Source organism: Crocodylus siamensis, chromosome 4 (assembly GCF_052110815.1).
Source record: "Crocodylus siamensis isolate JL-2025a chromosome 4, ASM5211081v1, whole genome shotgun sequence".
NCBI classification, from domain to species: Eukaryota; Metazoa; Chordata; order Crocodylia; family Crocodylidae; genus Crocodylus; species Crocodylus siamensis.
Window position 1 is genome coordinate 15,718,484 of NC_143398.1, and position 18,230 is coordinate 15,736,713.

The 18,230-nt window shown below is 44.0% G+C and overlaps 1 protein-coding gene across 3 annotated transcripts in view; it reads left to right on the forward strand.

Annotated features, from left to right (window-relative positions):
- The first annotated feature begins 967 nt into the window (after positions 1-967).
- SEMA3D (semaphorin 3D) overlaps positions 968-18,230 on the forward strand; it is a 208,760-nt gene continuing 191,497 nt past the window's right edge. The window contains exon 1 of one of the 3 annotated variants that reach the window (XM_090041869.1): positions 968-1,121. The gene's annotated coding sequence lies outside the window, so the exon portion shown is untranslated. Of the gene's footprint in view, positions 1,122-1,162; positions 1,350-1,741; positions 1,881-18,230 lie in introns of those variants that run through there. The other 2 variants (XM_090041868.1, XM_090041870.1) reach the window with 2 other exon arrangements.

The following is an 18,230-nucleotide window of genomic DNA, read 5'->3' on the forward strand; positions in this document are numbered from 1 at the left end:
ATCTTTTATCTCCTGCCCTTTCCCTCTGAAGGGGGAATCCTGCCAGTGATGAGCCAGGGGTCTGCGGTGCCCCTTCCTGACCCGGGGGCTGCCTGCTGTGCTGTGACCCGGTCTTGCACCCACCCAGGGTGGGCACAGTCCTGTGGGTAGCACCTCAAAGTGAACCTGTGTAGCACCTATAGCTCCATGACTCATCCTTGGACCCAGACTGAGCATGAATCTGCGTGGTGCCTATAGCTCTGTGATTCACTCTGGGACCCAGGGTGGGCAGCACTTTTTTAGTGCATCTGTGTGGTACCTACAGCTCTGTGATTCACCCTGGGACCCAGGGTGGGCAGCACTTTTTTAGCATATCTGTGTGGTACCTACAGCTCTGTGATTCACTTTGGGACCCAGGGTGGGTCTGGTCTGGTGGGCAGCACTTTTTTAGTGCATCTGTGTGGTACCTACAGCTCTGTGATTCACTCTGGGACCCAGGGTGGGCAGCACTTTTTTAGCATATCTGTGTGGTACCTACAGCTCTGTGATTCACCCTGGGACCCAGGGTGGGCAGCACTTTTTTAGTGCATCGCTGTGGTACCTACAGCTCTGTGATTCACTCTGGGACCCAGGGTGGGCAGCACTTTTTTAGTGCATCTCTGTGGTACCTACAGCTCTGTGATTCACTCTGGGACCCAGGGTGGGCAGCACTTTTTTAGTGCATCTCTGTGGTACCTACAGCTCTGTGATTCACCCTGGGACCCAGGGCGGGTCTGGTCTAGGGGGTACCACCTCTAAATGGATCTGCGCCGTGCCTATAGCTCCATGACTCGTTCCCTCCAGGACCCGGAGTGGGTGTGACTCTGTGCGGTCCCTATAGCCCTGCGATTCACCTTAGGACCCAGGGTGAACCTGGTCCTGGGGGCAGTCCCTTAGTGAATCTATGGGGTGTTTATAAACCCTCTGATTCCCCCTGGGACCCCAGCAGCGCCGCCGGAGCTGGGTGTAAAGCCCAGCGTCCTGGCGGCCGGCAGTGCTGGGGGGATACGAGCGTGTGCGTGCGTGCAATACACCCCGCAGCAGCTGCGGCCGCCCGGCCCGCGGGTGTGGGCGAGTGCGTGCGCGCGGCAGGCGGCTCTGGGGTAGGTGCGAGCGCAGCGGAGCGAGCCGGGGGCGGGGCAGCGCCAGGCGCCCGCCGGAGGGTGCGCCTGTGAGGGCGGGCGGGGATGGCAGCGGCGGGGGAGCCGGCGCGAGCTCTGCCAGTCCGGCCAGCCCCGGCGGAGAGCGCGGACCCCGCGGCCGCCGCTTGAGCCCCGCGAGGACGGGACGGCTCCCGGCAGCAGCGCCCGAGGACGCGTCCAGCCCGGCAGGTACCCGGCCTCTCCCGCCCCGCCCCCGCGCCCGGGAGCCGGGGGCGGCCGTCGAGCCGCGGGCACCTGGCTCCCGCTGGCACGTGCCTCCTCCCCGGGGCGGCTGCCTCCGCCGCTCCCCGCGGGAGAAACGTGGCTCTTGCTGCCTCTTTTTCCCTAGAGGGAGAGACCGAGGGGTGCCGCCCGCGCCTGGAGAAGGGGCACGCTGAGCTGAGGGTGGCTGAGGGAGAGCATTTGTGCTGGGAAACCCCCCCCCCCGCCCCCGGCCGCGCCGCTTCGGGCGCCCGTGCTGGACGCGGGGCTGAGCTGCTGCGCACGGGGCAGGCGTTGAGGCACCTCGGAGGGGTGCGGGGGCAGCCCTGGTGCCGCCTCCCTGCCGGGCGGCGGGTGTCCCTCTGCTCCCGCTCCCCTCGCACGCGGGACTCTGGGCAGGGGCAGGCCTCGGGCTTGCGACGCAGCCGGTTCCTGACAACCGCGTCCGAAGTCGAAACGGTGCGACGCAGAACCAATTTTCTCACAAGAAACAGTGCTGTAAGTGGGGGATTGGCTCCTGAATGAAGGTCCGATACCCTCTTTTCACTAAAAACACCCCAGAATTGTGTACTCGATCAATTATAGGTGAAGGATATAGCTACATGAATGTATTTACATCGTAAATAGCAAGCATATTGATTGGGAAGGACTTCTTTGAGGTGACTTTGCTGGACTTTTTGAAGGGCTCTGGGCTGGAGCCTTCGCAGGAGCCTGGCTGCAGGTTTTCCTGGAGTCCTGTCTGCTTTCTTAAAGAAAGTGTCCAAGGGAGTTTGGACAGACGTTTTCCGGGGAGATGGGTGACACAGAGAACTTTTTCTCTGGCCTGGCGTCGCGTTAGATCAAGCGTTATAAAGTCAAAACTGATGTCATAGAGTTGAAATAGGGTGTCAATTTATAAAGGTTGTAAGTGTGAAACGTTGTAAGTCGAGGACTGCCTGTACATTCACCTTCGGACCCTGCTTTGGTGGAAATGACGTCCATGCCTAGTCCTCTTGTCTTTGATCGTTACTCAGGGTGAGCTAGATATTTAGGGAGATCGTCACACTAGGTCCAGAGTCGAAGAAGAACACCTGTCCTCCCTGGCAAGCTGTAGGTGTGATCCAGATGAATGCACTCGAGGTGTGGGGGCTGGAGGGGTTAAGGCATCTTCCTATGGCTCCAGGGGCATAACATTGAGCTCTGTTCTGGGCTGCTGAATTTCTCCAAATGATCCAGTGTAAATGGGTACTTGGCCATTCGGGCTTGGAAGTCAAAGGTGGCTAGATGTTTGCATTACCTGCTCTTGCCCAGAAGTTGGGAAGACACAGGAGTGGATCCATCGCTTGTTTAATCAGACTACAACGATGCAGGCCATACAGATAGGCAAAACTAGGTATCTGCTGGCATTTTCTTAGCATTTGTGGGACTAGTTCCTCTTTAAATGTTATTATTATTATTTTGAAACTGCAAAGAAGGGAAGGCAAAGATGGCAGGGGCATTCTTAGACTTAGTGGAAGCGTGAAGCAATTGAACTCTGGAGTTGCAGCAATTGAGACCAGTATTCTCCTTTTCTAGAAAGACAGATACTATAGTAATGAGTATGGTCAAGCTAACTATATTGCTCAAATGCATCCATCATTTTAATGGTCGACCTGTGGTGGTCAGAGGCAGGGGGTTGCTAGTTTTCTCAAACTGAAAACAAGCTGTATATTGCTTTGGGTACTTGCATAGTTGGTGCCCACGTTTAGTTATTCAAGTTCGTGTTTCTTACAAATATTGAAAATGGCATTTGCTGTGTCCAAAGAGGAAGCATTCCACAGCGTGTGATGTAATTGCTTTTTGTGTATTGAAGAATCACAAAGCAGCAACCTAGATTTCCTTAAAAAAAGCTTCACTTTTATTTGAACTATGAAAAGTTTTCCAAGAACAATAGAGATCAAAACACTTGTCAAACCACGTACCAGACAATGCTTCCTTGTCTACTTACAGAGCAGCTCTCAGACTGCTCATTTGTAAAGCTCTGCCTTTAGATTGATTGCATAGGCAAACTCGATCTTAAGTTGTAATAATACATTGTATCCCCCTCTTACTCTTAATTACCAATCTGGCCAAGGTGAAGAGAGGCATGGATTATATCAGAACCTTCAGTTAATCAATGAGCACAAAACAGAGCTTCATTTTCTACCTTGTGTTATTACATGTGTAAAATATGATGCATGCCTTTAACTTGGTCTGTTAGTTTGCTCAGCTGAAGATGAGGAAGTGATTAGGATTATGAATCCTATCCAGAAAAGGGCTATGCTGACTGCCATTGTCCCCCTACTTTACCTGTGGCAAGTTAAGGTGCTGTGCTTGGAGGTTGTGCAACAGGGTTGTTGGGGTAGTTTTTGTAATAGGTTAGACAGGGTTTGTGTGAGATGGTTTGGATAGGGATGATACTGCCTCAGGAAGAAATTTGGACTAGACCTCCAGAGGTCCCTCCCAGCCCTACTTTTCTGTGATTCTGTAATTCTACATTCCTGAGAAGACGTTTAATCAGAACATTGGTACCCAAGTCCTAGGAGGCCTTGTCCCATCTGTCTTGACAGGGCAGAGCAGCCTGGCTCCTGTATCCTCTCTAAACATTATGGTAGCCCAGAAACTAGGTATTCTTTTCTTGCCAGGCACTGATTGCTACATATTATAAGGGTGCTTCTGAGAAATCAGGCTGCATAGTGGTGATGGCCAGCTGAAGACAATCAGAGGAGGAACCAGCAACAGGATTCCCATTTTGCTACACAGTAGCTCAGTGGTTAGTACAATCACCCATCATGTGGGAGACTCCGATGCAGTTCCTTCCCTTACCAGAGAGGATTCAAGCCTGTATCCCCCACTGCCCTAAAAGGTGTGCTACCCACTGACTTGCACACAGTGGTAGGATTTGCAGGATACTCCATTGTGCAGAAAAGGATTCCAAATGAATTGGCTGAGAGAGAGAGAAACCAAGAAAGACCAGTAATATAGCTGTCAGATCACTCACCTGGGAGAGAGGAGGCTTGCATTACAGTCCCTGCTTCAGAGGTTTCTTATTCATTGCATCATTAGAGAAAAACTTAAACAGCCCTTGGAGCAAGGCCTGGAACCCAAACAAGACTCTCCCATCCTAGGTAAGTGGCCCCATCACTTAGCTAAAGATGCTTCCCTTGGTGCTCTCTGTCTAGCCCAGCTATTGCATGAAAAGCAGAAGAGCTTCAGCAGGAGGCCTGAAGGGTCCAAGCCATGTCATCATTTGCTCCAGAATGGCAGCTAAGTTATTTTCCTGAGACTGAAGATGTGTCCCATGAAGAGAAATGGAATTCATCCAGGTTCTCCCAACTCCTGGTGTGTGCTTTAATGGCTTAGGAGATGTATGAGCATTATATGTAGATCAGCCTAACTAGGGTTAGGTCAGTCTGAATGCCTGATTGTACAGGCTGTGCTCTGCTCCCACCCTCCTGTCCCAGCCCGAACCTGCCAACCTCCCCTTACACCTAGACTGGATGCAGTGAATACTTGTTTGCACTCTTAGTTATTGTATAAAGGGAGGGCATCATCAGTTCCTCCTGTCATAAATGGAAAGACTGACCTTTGCTCAGTATGTGAAAGAAAAAGCTTTGGCATCTGTCTTCAAGCGGAGGCTTTGGACTGTGAATCCCAGGAGTAGGAAAGAGCCTTGTGATGCTGCTGTGTATATGGACTTGACCTAGATAGGGTCTAGGCATCTCCCTGCTTAGTGCGACTCTCTTGATGGCTCCTTACTTAGTGTACTTATTCTTCATGCCATCCTGAGGCATCTAATGCTCCTCAAACCCTTAGAGACACTAATACTTAACTTGGGATTCTGGATTCCACTATAATGTGGCAGGTCACATAGGGTACATGCAGACATTACATTTAAAACAGCCTGACTAGGGTTAGGTCAATCGAAGCGTGAATCTGTGCAGATATACAGGGAGGTTAAATTGGGCAAAAAAACCCAATGGCTTGATCATAATTAGTTCATCTGAGGTGGTGACCTAAGTTAGATTGGGTACAGGTTAGCCCAGTCTACTGAATGTGCTCCAAGCATATGCAGGCAACTCTGGGACTGGAAAAGCCCAGCCACTTGCCCCAGCTCCAGAGCTCCGCTCTTCCTACACCCCTCTCTAACCCTGACTGGACTATTTTTAGCTCCCTGAACATCCCCACGCCTGCAGAGTCAACCTCCCGTGGACCTGGCAACCTCTTCTGCAGACCCACTAGGCCCCTGGATCCTGCCAACATCCCCCATGCCACCCTGTACCTTTTAAAACCTGATCATGTCTGCCCCTCTCCTCACCCAGAGTTACTTAAATTGGGTTCCTGGCATGGCTTCTGGCACCGGAAAATGTGTGTACAACCTCTCCCGATCTACAATCACTGACTTAAAGTAGATCGAGTGTGGCAAACATCTGCATGTACCCCTAGGTGCTACAGCTTACAGTGTTATGACACCTAAGTGCTTTTATGGACCTAACTTACATGGCTTATAATTGATTCACAGTGGTTTTTCAGAGGTGATATCACTCAAGTACCTTTATGGACCTAATTTACATGGCTTATAATTGATTCACAGTGGCCTTTCAGAGGTAATATTTCCCTATGTGTGTGATTGTGTTCATTCACTGTTTGATACTGTTCCTGGTAAATTCAATTGGAATTTTTCAATTTATTTAAATGGGTTAAGGCCCTAGGGAGAATACTTGTGATGTTTTAAAAATAATCAAATTAGAAAATTAAATATAAATAATGTTGCTTATAAGGTGTACACCTCCAAACCCTTGGGGGTGCTGCACAAGGGTAATGTAATGATTAAAATATCACTGTATACTACCTATATACCTTGTGAGGTTTTCCTACTGTGGGGATCCTTAGGAGCTGGTTAAAGACTTGCCTTACAATAAAAAAAATCTCTGTTCTTTTCCTGTAGCAAGTTAGTCCAAATCAGTCAAAGACAATCAGTGAAAGACAAGAGTTAAGTTTTACCCTGTTGTCTTTTTCACCCTTGCCAAACACTTTAGGCCCAGGATGAGAGCTGTTCAATCTAAAGAGATACAGTAAATGTGTTGACTATTTGCTTTCCTTCGTTTGTGGACTCTTCTCAGCTGTAGATGGGCAACAGACAAGCTTAGAATAAAGATGCCCACAAGGCATCTGAAGTGTGAAGAGCAATGACTCCATTTAATTTATTTGTGAAATAACCTTTTTTCCATGGTGTGCTGTTTTGCTCTTTTTTTAGTGCTGTACCTTAGTCATACTTTGTAAAAGATCTGACATCTCACTCTGGGCTTTGTATTCTCTCTCTCTCTCTCTGTCTATATATATATATATATATATATATATATATATATATTATAGCAGTGGCAATGAATAAATGTTTAAATTAGCTAGGGTTACTATACATCTGGGTTTTCCTGGACATATCCTCTTTTTGAACCCTCTGATCTCCATCCAGGTGGGTTTTTCAAAGCTGACCAGATGTCCAGGATTTTATTTTGCTCGCAGGAGCGTAGCGGCCAGAAGACACTGCCGGAGGGTGGGGGAAGAAGCAGGGAGGGAGACCATGGCCAGGCTGCCTGGTGTGGTGCAGCAGCCCCATCCCAGTGCAGGGGGTGCCACAAGCCCCCCATCCTCTTCCCTCCAGCCTGTGCTGGGGATGGACACACTGCATTGCTGCCTGCATGAATCGGAGCCACTGTACTCTGACCTGGTCAGGACAGGGACGGCCAGGGGGTCAGGGGGCTGCAGATCAGGAGTGAGGGGCATCAGGAGGAGCGAGCAACTCTGAGTTGGGAGTGAGGGGCACTGGCAGTGTTAGGGGGCATTGGATCGGAAGTGATGGGCACTGTAATGGCCCAGGGGGGCATGGTACTGCAGTTTGGGAGTCAGGAGCAGTAGCAGGGCTGAAGTCAGTGGGTCGAGAGTGAGAGGCAGCAGCAGGGCAGGGGCAGGGGGAGGGGGCTATGGCTTGGCGGGGAGGGGCAACTGAATAGGCAGGGGCAGGGCACTGGCAAATCTCTGCCCCCTCCCCCCCACACACACTCATGCACAACTGGTGTCCTCTTTTTTTGACGTGGAAATAGGGTAGCCGTAAAGCCCTATATGGACCCTTTTGTGTTTTCCTATTTCAGCTTCCATCCTTCTGCGTTTTATCTGAAACTACCCTCCTGTATTTTTCTTTTCAGATAGCAGGTAGTAAACTGCACAAACAATGTAATTATCTATGATAACAGTCCCTAAATTCTATTGTGCTCTGCAGAGATGGATCAGGCATAACATGGAGTGCACCCAGAAGGAGTCAGTAGCCAATGTCTAGTTCAAAAATCCAATTTGTATTGTGGCTGAATTTAGGATAATATAGAATTTTGTAGAAATACCCAAATAATGCATTGAGCCAATTGGCATTTGCAGTATGGTCTACCGGGCAAATAACTGAAATCCAAAAGAAATCAGGATTACCATCTGGGTTGAATCATTGCTTCAGTTCAGCTATCATGCTGAGGGGATCTGGTGTTAATATCTAGAGTGTTAGATGTGACCTTTAGTAAATTATTGCACCACCCTTCAACCTTTCCAACCCAACTGGAAAATCTGATTAAAATATGGAGTTTCCCTGATACTGCTACCTTGTACTGGACTTCACTAATCAAACCCTTGTCAAGAATAACAGTAAATTAGCCCTATTTAAGGAATAAAGACTCTACAACCTTTACTCTCATGTGGTTCAGGATTTATGTGGATACAGAGGAACTTTTTCATCCTTTGGAATTAAATTATGTTTAGGGGATTAAATGGTGAGGACCTTCACATATAATCTATGTAATCTAATGGTGAGGAATTTTGCATATAATGTGCTATCTATATTATTCTGTTTTCAGCAATATTTGTCCTCTTCTGCATCTTTAACGTTTTTCATGTGTGTGTACAAAGAAGAACATTTGTGAGTTTGCTGTCTTGATGTGGTCACTTTTAAAATAGAAAAAAAACCCCAGAATTAAATCATTTCCAATCAAGTTGGTCAGTGAATCAGGATTCTTGCAGGAAGCAGATGTTGTGCAAAAAAAAAGACAATCTGTAAAACACTTTATTTTTACAATTCAATGTGATGGGTTGTTTTTTTGGAGAGGGGAGGAGGAAATTACCCATTTTCCTGGAATATCCCATTCCAAAAACATTCCAGATACTGTAGACTTGCTTCTGATCTCATCTCGTTCCAAATAGCTCCGAACTCAATTCACTGCAGAATGCCCAATATCAGTAGACTTGTACTAGCCTAACTTCCCAGATGTAAGCTTGTTCTTAGCTATCCATTCCATAATTACTGACTTCAGCCCAATTTAACAGAGCTTAAGCTTAAGTGTTACTCTTGTTAGGGGTGCTGTTCCTGAATGGATTTTCCTGAAAACTAGTGTAAGGTGAGGTTCCTAAAATACTGAGTATGGTTTTCAAAATGTGTGTACCCAAATATTCCTTAGTCCTGGGTATGACTGTAAATTGCGTCAGACTGGAGGGCCTAGTCGCAAAGTGGTGGGGGATACTTGTGGTGGGGTTGCAACCACAAGATTGCAAGCTCCAGAATAAGGTGAGTATAAAAGGGCCTCAAGACCCCCACTGCCTTGTGGGTGCTCCTTGGTTGGAGAAAGGCTAATCCAATGGTATGTGCCTACCTAGCTTGTAATATATACTGGAACTTATCAGTGACAGACTCTATGTAATTCAGCTTTTTTTTAAAAAACAAAAAACCATCATTTCCCGATTTTAATGAAAAGAGAATGCAAAGAATTCTCTCTCTCCACAAGACAAATTGTTGCTTCCCCCCAAAAGAAGATTTAAAAACAATGTATGCTACTCTAAAATTAAATGTCAGACTCTCTGCCAAAGAAAACGAAGAAATATATTGTTTTGTACATGTAGGTTTTTTCTCTTTGGGATTATAAAAGCTTTGCAGCTTTTTATGATTACTGGACATGCATTATAATACAGAAAAAAATCCAGTTATACTATGCTTTGAAGCCAAAGTAACTCTGTGGACCCATCTAAAAAAATTAAGGATATTGGCAGTGGCAGGTACTTGCGTCGTGATGCAAGTGTGCTCTTCTCCAAACAAAACAGAAAAATGACATGGCTGTTTCAGGCCATACCGTATTCTACCTACTGAGCGTCTAAGTAGATTTAGGCACTTGGGAATAATTCTATTCCACCCCGTTCAAGTCCCTAAAAATCCATTAATGTATCTACTCACAAGAAAACATCAAGTATAAGAAAACCCACCCTACTTTTTTATTAACTCTTCTTAAGGGACTTGGGCAGGATGAAATAGGAGCATGCTAAGGCACCTAGGGTCCACTTATACACCCAAGTGGAATAGAATGTGGCCTTTTATCTGACCACAGTCTCTGATTTTTACCCTGTGTTTTTTGACAGCCAATATTTCTGTTGTCTTTCTTACAACATTCCAGTGACTAGTCTCTGAATTTTCAGTTTTTCATACAATATTGGCTCTTTATTCAGTTTTTTTTATTTTTATGTTTTGATAATGAGGGCCTGAAAATCTTTATGACAAAAATATTACTTTAAAGCTACTATAGGACAGTGTGCTCAGAGTTTAATTTATTCTTTTTCATTAAAGCTTCTTTAAAGTTTCATGGAAACTGTTGAGAAATAGATTTACGTGCATATTTATTTGTATCCATTTTCCATTTCTTCAAGCTTGTTCTTATTAGCAGGGAAGTTTGCAAAATACAAAAATCTTTGGAATTCACCATCTGTTCACGAAGAAGGTCCTTTTATAATCCAAGTGATTTTTAAATATTAATGTATTATTTTTGTGGAAGCAGCATCTGGAGATCTCTGCCAGTGGTCAGGGCCTCATTATACCAAGCACTGTATGTATAGCCGATAAAAATAAGACAAAAGTTTAACATTTTTAACATATAATGTAGACGGTAGTTGAAGAAGTCCAGAAACACAGGTACAAAGTGAGACAAGGGAGGCTAAATATGTTTGGTAGAACAAACAGTAGTTTCAACACGCCTGCCGTCTGGGTGTTGGAGAATTTTGCAGGTATTATTGGAGAGTTGCACCTTAAGGAGAGGTTTGAAACTGGACACAATAATGGTTTTACTAGAAGCTCTTTCTTAGAGATGAAAGAAGGTTATGCTGGTGCTAAGAAGGTGGATGCTGATGTTTTGATTGCTAGAATAGGTAAGTAGAGTGGAGTGATACATAGCATTTGATATGATAGAGAAGGGGAAGCCACTGAAGGGAGGCAAAGACAGGAGTGGTAAAGCTATAAGAGCGATGACACAAAGAGGTGATATTAGCACCAATGCATTGAATGGTTTGGGGGGAAAAAGCGCCCTGTTGCAGCAATTGAGATACAAATTGAACATGTTAAAAAAGGAAATGCAGGCTAATACTTATATTCATTTTAAATAGCAATAATTAAAAGTAAAATAATAAAAAATCCCAAATGAAATAATAAAATAAGCATAGTAATAATAAAATGGTCGTCCTGCTAATTCAGAAGCCTCCACCGGCTATGAAATATATTTCCAAGATGTACAGTGTCAAGGACTACATATTATTCTGAGGAAGAATATTGCGAAGAGATTAGGAGCGCTGACATGGTGCATCTGAAAAGCATCCATCTATTGAGATGCACATGAATTCCAGGCAGTAGTTTGATTTGGGGGAGCTATCCCCCACATGAATTCCAGGTAGCGGTTTGATTTGGGGGAGCTATCCCCCAGTTCCCATTTAACTGGAAGCAAAAGCTAAATGATCAGGGAAAAGAATCAGAAACTCCATGCACTCCACAGCAAGCAAAACATGCTTCTCTGTTTCATCATCTATAAAATGGGCATAACAACGCTGCTCTGGTTTCAGAAAAGGTAGGAGGCTTAACTGGCAAAGATTTACGTTATCTTCTCCAATAGAAGGAATTTTTGAGAGAAATTGAGCATTAAGCAATAGGGTCAAATACATTACCCAGAAACAAACGTATATGCAAAACCCTCAGATGAGAAAAGCACAGAAGAAACTCCCTAAATTGTCCCAACCACTTCTCTTTGGAAAATAATAATAATACATGATAAGAATAATTGCCTAAATGGATATTTTTTTCAAATGTTTCACAATAGAAGTCAATTGAACTTTGAAATCTGTAGGAGTTTAAGTTAATACTTATGGCCTAATAGAAGGAAACTTCCTGTGTGGCATCCTATTAAAATGAGAGCAGGAGAGTGGCTTAATAATGGTTGTACTGTTAAAAATCCATATGTGTGGGTAGTTCTCAGTTTTGTATAAGCTGAGATACACACCATAAATATAACTCAGAGCTGGGGTGGGGGGAAAAAAAGTGTTATGAAGACATGCCAGAGCAGGAATAGGTAAGATTGCTGGAAGGAAAGATTAGATAGAACAACAGCTCTCTGTGCCTGCAGTGGGAATAAAAAAAAAAAAAAAAAAAAGCCACATTTGCAAAGTATTCAGGATTTTACAAGTCACAACCTCAGCTGGAGTAAATCACAGTAGCTGAATTGAAGTTAGTAGCACTATTTTATTTATACCAGTGGGGGACTGCCCTATATTTAAAGAAGTGTCCAGTGGCATCCCCACTTCAATGGTTTCCTGAAGGCTATCAGATTTTTGATTGCTGCTTATAGACTGGACACCCTTTTTTTTAAATTTTTTTTTTTTTACTATATTTGCAAAGAAGAATTAGACTTGGCAATGCTGAACGGTTTTGTAACTTGGGGGCGGAGGGTGACCAGGGTAGCAACCCTGGTGTGGCCTTGGAGGGGAGGGGGCAAAATAACTATCACTGTAGCAGCACCTGTTGCAATTAACACAGCAGCAGCTGATCCTGCTGCCCCATGTGGTGTGGCTGCCTGGGTGTAGAGCTGTCTGCTAGGCTTCTGTGGCAAGCATTGCTTTTCCCTAGTTTTGAGACACTGCTGCTTAAGAATGAGATTCACATGAGCCTACCGAAGGAGTGAGAAACTGCCTCAGTTAGCTAAAAGGAAGTTGAGGGAAGGCAATGCTAAACTCTGCCTCTCAGACTCCGATGCCTAATATTGGGCTGAGAGGATACATCTTGGCTAGGGATTCACCAACATGGTAGGGGCCAAAACCAGATTAATCCTTTTTTTAAAAAGAAAGGGAGAGGGAGAAATGGTACCCCGGGGATTCGAGCTCTTACATGGGGTCTGGAGGACACCTGATATATGGAATTCTGCCTCTGCCTCAGGTGTTTTGAACCTTTGGCTCCCACCTCCCACCAGGGTGATCTAATCAGCAGGATAGAGGATAGTCTGGGATAGGGATGTTGTCAACTCAGCTTTCAAAATTTCCATTTTGCATGGAACGCCATAATAAAACATCCCTGGGACAGAGTGGGTGGAAGGGGAGGTTGGTTTCTAGTGGTTAAGGCAGTCATCTGGGAGACGTTTGGCTTCTGGTGCCTTCTTTAAGCTAAATACAGAGTCAAAAAGCCTGAGGCTGAATCAGTTCAATCTTCCCAGGTTAGTTTAAGCTGCATAAATTGACTGATAAGCAAGTGAACAGACATTCACTTTTGATTCGAGAAATGTAGACACCTGCCTGCAGTGACCCCAGCCAGAAGCTGCGGGGCAGTACAGCATGCCTCCCGGGTCAGCTGGAGCAGGCAGCTTGGGCCAAAGCTAACCTACCCATCCTGCCAGGGGAGGTTTGCAGGGGAAATGCAAAGTATCCTGGGATGCTGGAGGACTGTCAGTTAGCTTGAATTTGGAAGGGATCTGGGACAGAAGTTCAGTAAATCAATTAAATCTGATACTATAGCCATCTAGGTTTATCCTAAACCAGTTTGGGCCATTTTGAAAGCAGGTTATGTGCACTGAACTTCTGTTGTGTTGTAGGTTTGAGCCAGTTTCCAATCACTTATACCAGGTTTATGGATAACTTCTGTCCCTAGCCCTAATGAATGTTTTATATTAAAGATTTATTGGGCAAAAGTTTTGTCCCCATGCAGGGGAGTGTCTAAGAATTGGTAGAAGTGGGTCACTTTGTCCCCCAGTTCCTTTCTGCACATGGTTAGGCATGTTCTCAACCTGTTCTTTTAAAAAGAAACATTAATTTTTTCTGGGTTTAAATACTTGAATTAAGTAAAGAGAAAGTGTTGAGGAAAAAAGATTTAAAAAGCACAGTTAAACAGATGGGAAGTAAATCTGCTTGCTAGACTTGTTTTCTATTTGGGATTTATAAGATAAAAAATATACTGTGTTGTTAAAACTGTTGGTCTTCATAACAAGTACTGTACTCAAATACTTTAATGTCTTGGTACATAAAGCCAATGTAACAGAGGAATAGTGACTCTAAGCATGAGTGCCAATAAAAGATCTCACATATGCTTAGACAAGGTTCTTTGAGGAGGAGTAGCATTGTTAGCTTTGCTACACAAAGACTGGCAGATAATTGCATATCCTTTTGTGGCAACACACAAAGAATACCACAGAACTTGCAGAAAGACCTGTATTATCATTGTTATCTATTTGTTTTCATTCTTCTTTTTTGATTGGCACATCTGACATATGAAAGCGGAAACCTTTTTGACCTGTGTTTTCGCTTTATCACTGCATATTATGTGTCTGTAGAAGAAAGGGGAACAGAGGAAGCTAGGGAAGACATGAGCAATAGATGGAGGTCTTCATAAATATCAAACAGCAACAGAGGCAGATATATATTGATTGACAATGCAGTAAGCTTTGTATACGTGAGTACCTGTCACTCCACCAACATGTCTTTCTGATAGGAGATCTGGACAGTAGTTCACTTCATCAGCAATTGTCTAGTCAGACTGACGGTCAGCCTAATCCACATAACTAAACCAGACCACTCTGGCATCTACTGTGTCACATTGCCTTAGGCACTCAATATTTACTCATTTTGAAGACTGCTGGAGAATAAAATAATTTTTAATCTAGGGTGCTTGATTTGTCCTTTCTCTTTCTGTAGAAAGGAGAGGTGGCAATACAGTCTAGTGGGTAGGACATTGGATTGGGACTTGGGACTCTGGCTATGTTGAACAATTTTGCGGAGGGAATTGATAGATTCTTCATCTCTTTCTAACTTCAAATCAAGGAACATCTAGAAGACATGCTTTTGTTAGATAAAAGTTTCTAGATTCAATAGTGGAAAATCTGGATGAAATTCTATGACCTGTTTAATACAGGAGGTCACAGTACATGATAATAGTCCATTCTAGCCTTAAACTGGGAATTTAGTAAATTAATATATGCAGAACATGTTTACAATCTTAAAATGAAAGTTACTCCAGTTAAAATTATTTCAGGAGTTCATTTATATAGATCTGTTCAGTATGCATGTAATTTTTGAGAACCAAAGAATTGATTGGCTTTGGTGGCTTGAAAATGGGATGGGATTATTTTGGATAGTTTGAAGATCAAGGATACTGGCTTAGTATGAGAAAGTAGCACATCTAGTGCAGCAGAGATAGTGCTCCTATTCTCACTTGACTTGATAGTGAGACTGTCACAGAGAGGGACCTCTTTGTTCAACATAGGCGATAATTTTGTCTCAAGGACAACTTGATTTTCTGCCTCCCTGTAGGGAAATTGTGCATACTAAGGCCTGATAACAGCACCCGAGCTAAAATTAATAGAGCCTCATTTATAAAATGAATGCAACTTGCCTTTCATTCATTTCTTTTAGTGCTTATTTTGGAAGCCCATGTATAGTTCCCACTGAAGTCAGCACTAAAGTTGGAGAATTATTTAGGACAGTGGAAAGATGGCTCAGCACACGAGATGCCAGCTTCTGTCCCTTGTTCTGCTACAGCCATCCTTTGTGAATTTCAGAAGTTAGGCCCAGACCACCAAAAGCTATTTTTTCCTTTTTTCCTTTCTCTGAAGAGAATTAGGTATTTGATACTTTGATCCTGGTCTTAACTTCTTTGTGCCCCAGTCTTGCATTTGTACAATCCCTTCCACCCAAGGGGGTTGTGGGGATAAACATACTAGAAGATTGTGTGGTACTCTGGCCCTATGTTAATGGAACTTGCATAAGTACCTGAGGCAGTAAAAAGGTAGTATAGCTAGTCTAACATCATGAAACAAAAGAAGAAAGATTTAGGCTGGCTATAAAGGGGGAAAAAAAATCTACCTGCCATTTATCTTGGGGATTGTTCTTCCAAGAATAGCGAGGGAGGATTTTTCAGCTGTGATTTTAAAACTGAACTGGGAAAAAAAAGACATTAGTTATTTTAAGTTCAGGAGAAGTCTTGCCATGTTGGAAGAGATGAATTATATGAATTAAGGTACAAACATTTCACATCCATATATTATAAGAACCTGGTAGGGGTATTAAGGGACTAGAGTAAGAAACTATTTCAAACATTACAGCGCAGATCTTCCAAGCTTAATGGCATTAACGTAACTTAAAGAACATTAAACACCTACGTGCCTCAAAAAAATCTGGGCCTAAATGGAAGCCAATCTGTTTTGAAAATCTGGCCTTAAATATTTTAATAAGGAAAGTGGATTAAAAAACCTGGCAGTCAAAATTGTTTACTGATACTTTGCCATGAGCAACAGTCACCTTCTTTGTTAGGGCTCGGATGAAACAATTATCAGCACCTTGGAGAAAAAAGAGATTTAAGGAAAGTAAATGTCAAAGGAGAAGTAAAGGATGCTTGGTGCTCTCCGTTAAGCTTGGAGCTGGGAGGTCCATGTGCAGAGCAGATGGAGGATAGGGGGGTCTTTGAAGCAATATTAGCAATAATGATGGGAGGGTAACCCATTTGAGGTCCCTTATATCCCATGCAAGTGCCTGATTCTACATTTCAAAGGCAGATGAGCTTAATTACTCCATCCTGTTAACGACATAGGCGTGACCTAGTGATTGATTTCTCACTGGTATTTTTACATTCTTTATCCCGTGAGAAGAACATCTTCTCCCTCTCTCTCTCTCTTTTTTGTCTAGTTTACTCCTTTTGTTTGTAGTCTTCAAAGTAAATGCCTGCTTTTAATGTCTTGTCCCTGTTGTTATGGAAACTACCCATTCCACCCCCAGTGGACCTCATGCCCTCCTAGCTGGCTCCACAGCCACCTTCTCATCACAGCTGTTTGTGGTCATTCACTTTACTGGCTCTGCAAGCATACGCTCCCTTCAGCATGATGTTTCTATACCCACATTAACTTAGTCTCCTGCTGGCTTTCCTCATAGTTAAAGGTTAGGAGAGAGTAGGGGATCCTCAGTATGCAGATTGGATTTCTGATTGTCACGCAACTGTAAAAATATGTCCCATCCTATTAAGCTCCAAAATATAACAATACAAGGATGCTATCTTGCAAGAAATTCAGGCAAGGTGAACATCCTTTTAAGAATGTATGTTAGGAAGAGGTATCCAGGTTGTAGCCATATTGGTCTAGGGGAAAAGGCAATCAGGACTCCTAGTATAGATGATATGCTTTATTAGACCAACAAGATTTTTGCAAAAATATTTTTTTTAATTGCAAGCTTTTGGGCACAACCACCCTTTGTCAGGCATTGGAGAAAAGACTGTAAAAGTTCTCCTGGGTAGAAATGAAAGGAAGAGGGGCATTAATAAATGCCCTGAGTTGTCGCACACAATTTGGACACCACTTTATTTTTTGTAGCTCCCAGGGGCCCACGCTCTGTTGAGTCATATAAATATAAAACAGTGTCTAGTCCCTGCCTCTCGCTGTTTAGGGCTGGAATCACAGTGCCCGACTTTTAGGCACTCTGCTGCCTAATGGAATTTACATCATCCTATGAGGCACAAATAGGGTTCCCAGTGCTATGCCTGGGGAGGCAATGGGATTCACAGAGGTCAACCACCTCAGCTAGCCAGTAGGAAATGCTCTGGCAAGAAGGATATAATCCCAGCCCAGGGGGCTTAGGTCCTTATCTCTATACGTGATTCACAGCCATGATGCCTCTCCTGGCATAAATGCCTAAGTGCTCCCACCTTTTATCTTATAGCCCAGAGCTTACAACAGGAAAGAGGATCAGGTTTAAGTCCTTTCTTTTTCTGGGGGGATTTGAACTCTCCTATCTCTCCACCCAGGTAAAGGTTTTAGGTCTTTCAGGTAACAGTTGTCCTCAGCCACACTTGCTAAAGCTGATTAATGGGGGAAAATGTATTTCTTCAAAAACAGAGAGACTTTATAGACAAAGGGATTAGCACACTTACTTGAGGCAAAGATGTGTGAGTTCAAACTCTTTCGGGCAGAGGAAGGACTTGAGTGTTAGTATCCCAGATCCCAGTATTTAAGTTGGAGGGGTCTTGGTTAAAAGAGCACCTCCTTTGGCCATTTGTTAAGTGGGGTTAATGTGGTCACAGTATGATCACACACAAGATAATTAGGGAGCATTTATTTATGAATTCTGGTGGGGCCTATGTGTAAGCTACATGCTGAGATACTCCACATTGTCAGGACTTAACGGTTGATTGTGAACTCAGCAGCAGAAATTTAAGTGACTGTGGTACTTTGGTACCAAAGTGCTATTTTAGGCATAAAGTCCTTGTGAACTGAGCTTTTCGATTCCGAGCATCTGGTTCTGCAAATGCTTGTTTGAAGTCAATGCAGAGTTAATCATTTGAAGGCCTCTGTATGGGGATAAGTAGCAACAGGTGGCTTTAAAACACAATAGAGAGGGCATAGGGAAGACCCAGCTGACATTAATAAGAACACAAGGTTGCATCTACATAGCTGGGATAACTCAGCAGCTGGTGTCTTTGATGGCTGTTCATTACATTATTCATAGTACCTTTTGCTCCCCACGATTATTGCATTCATTTCATTCAGT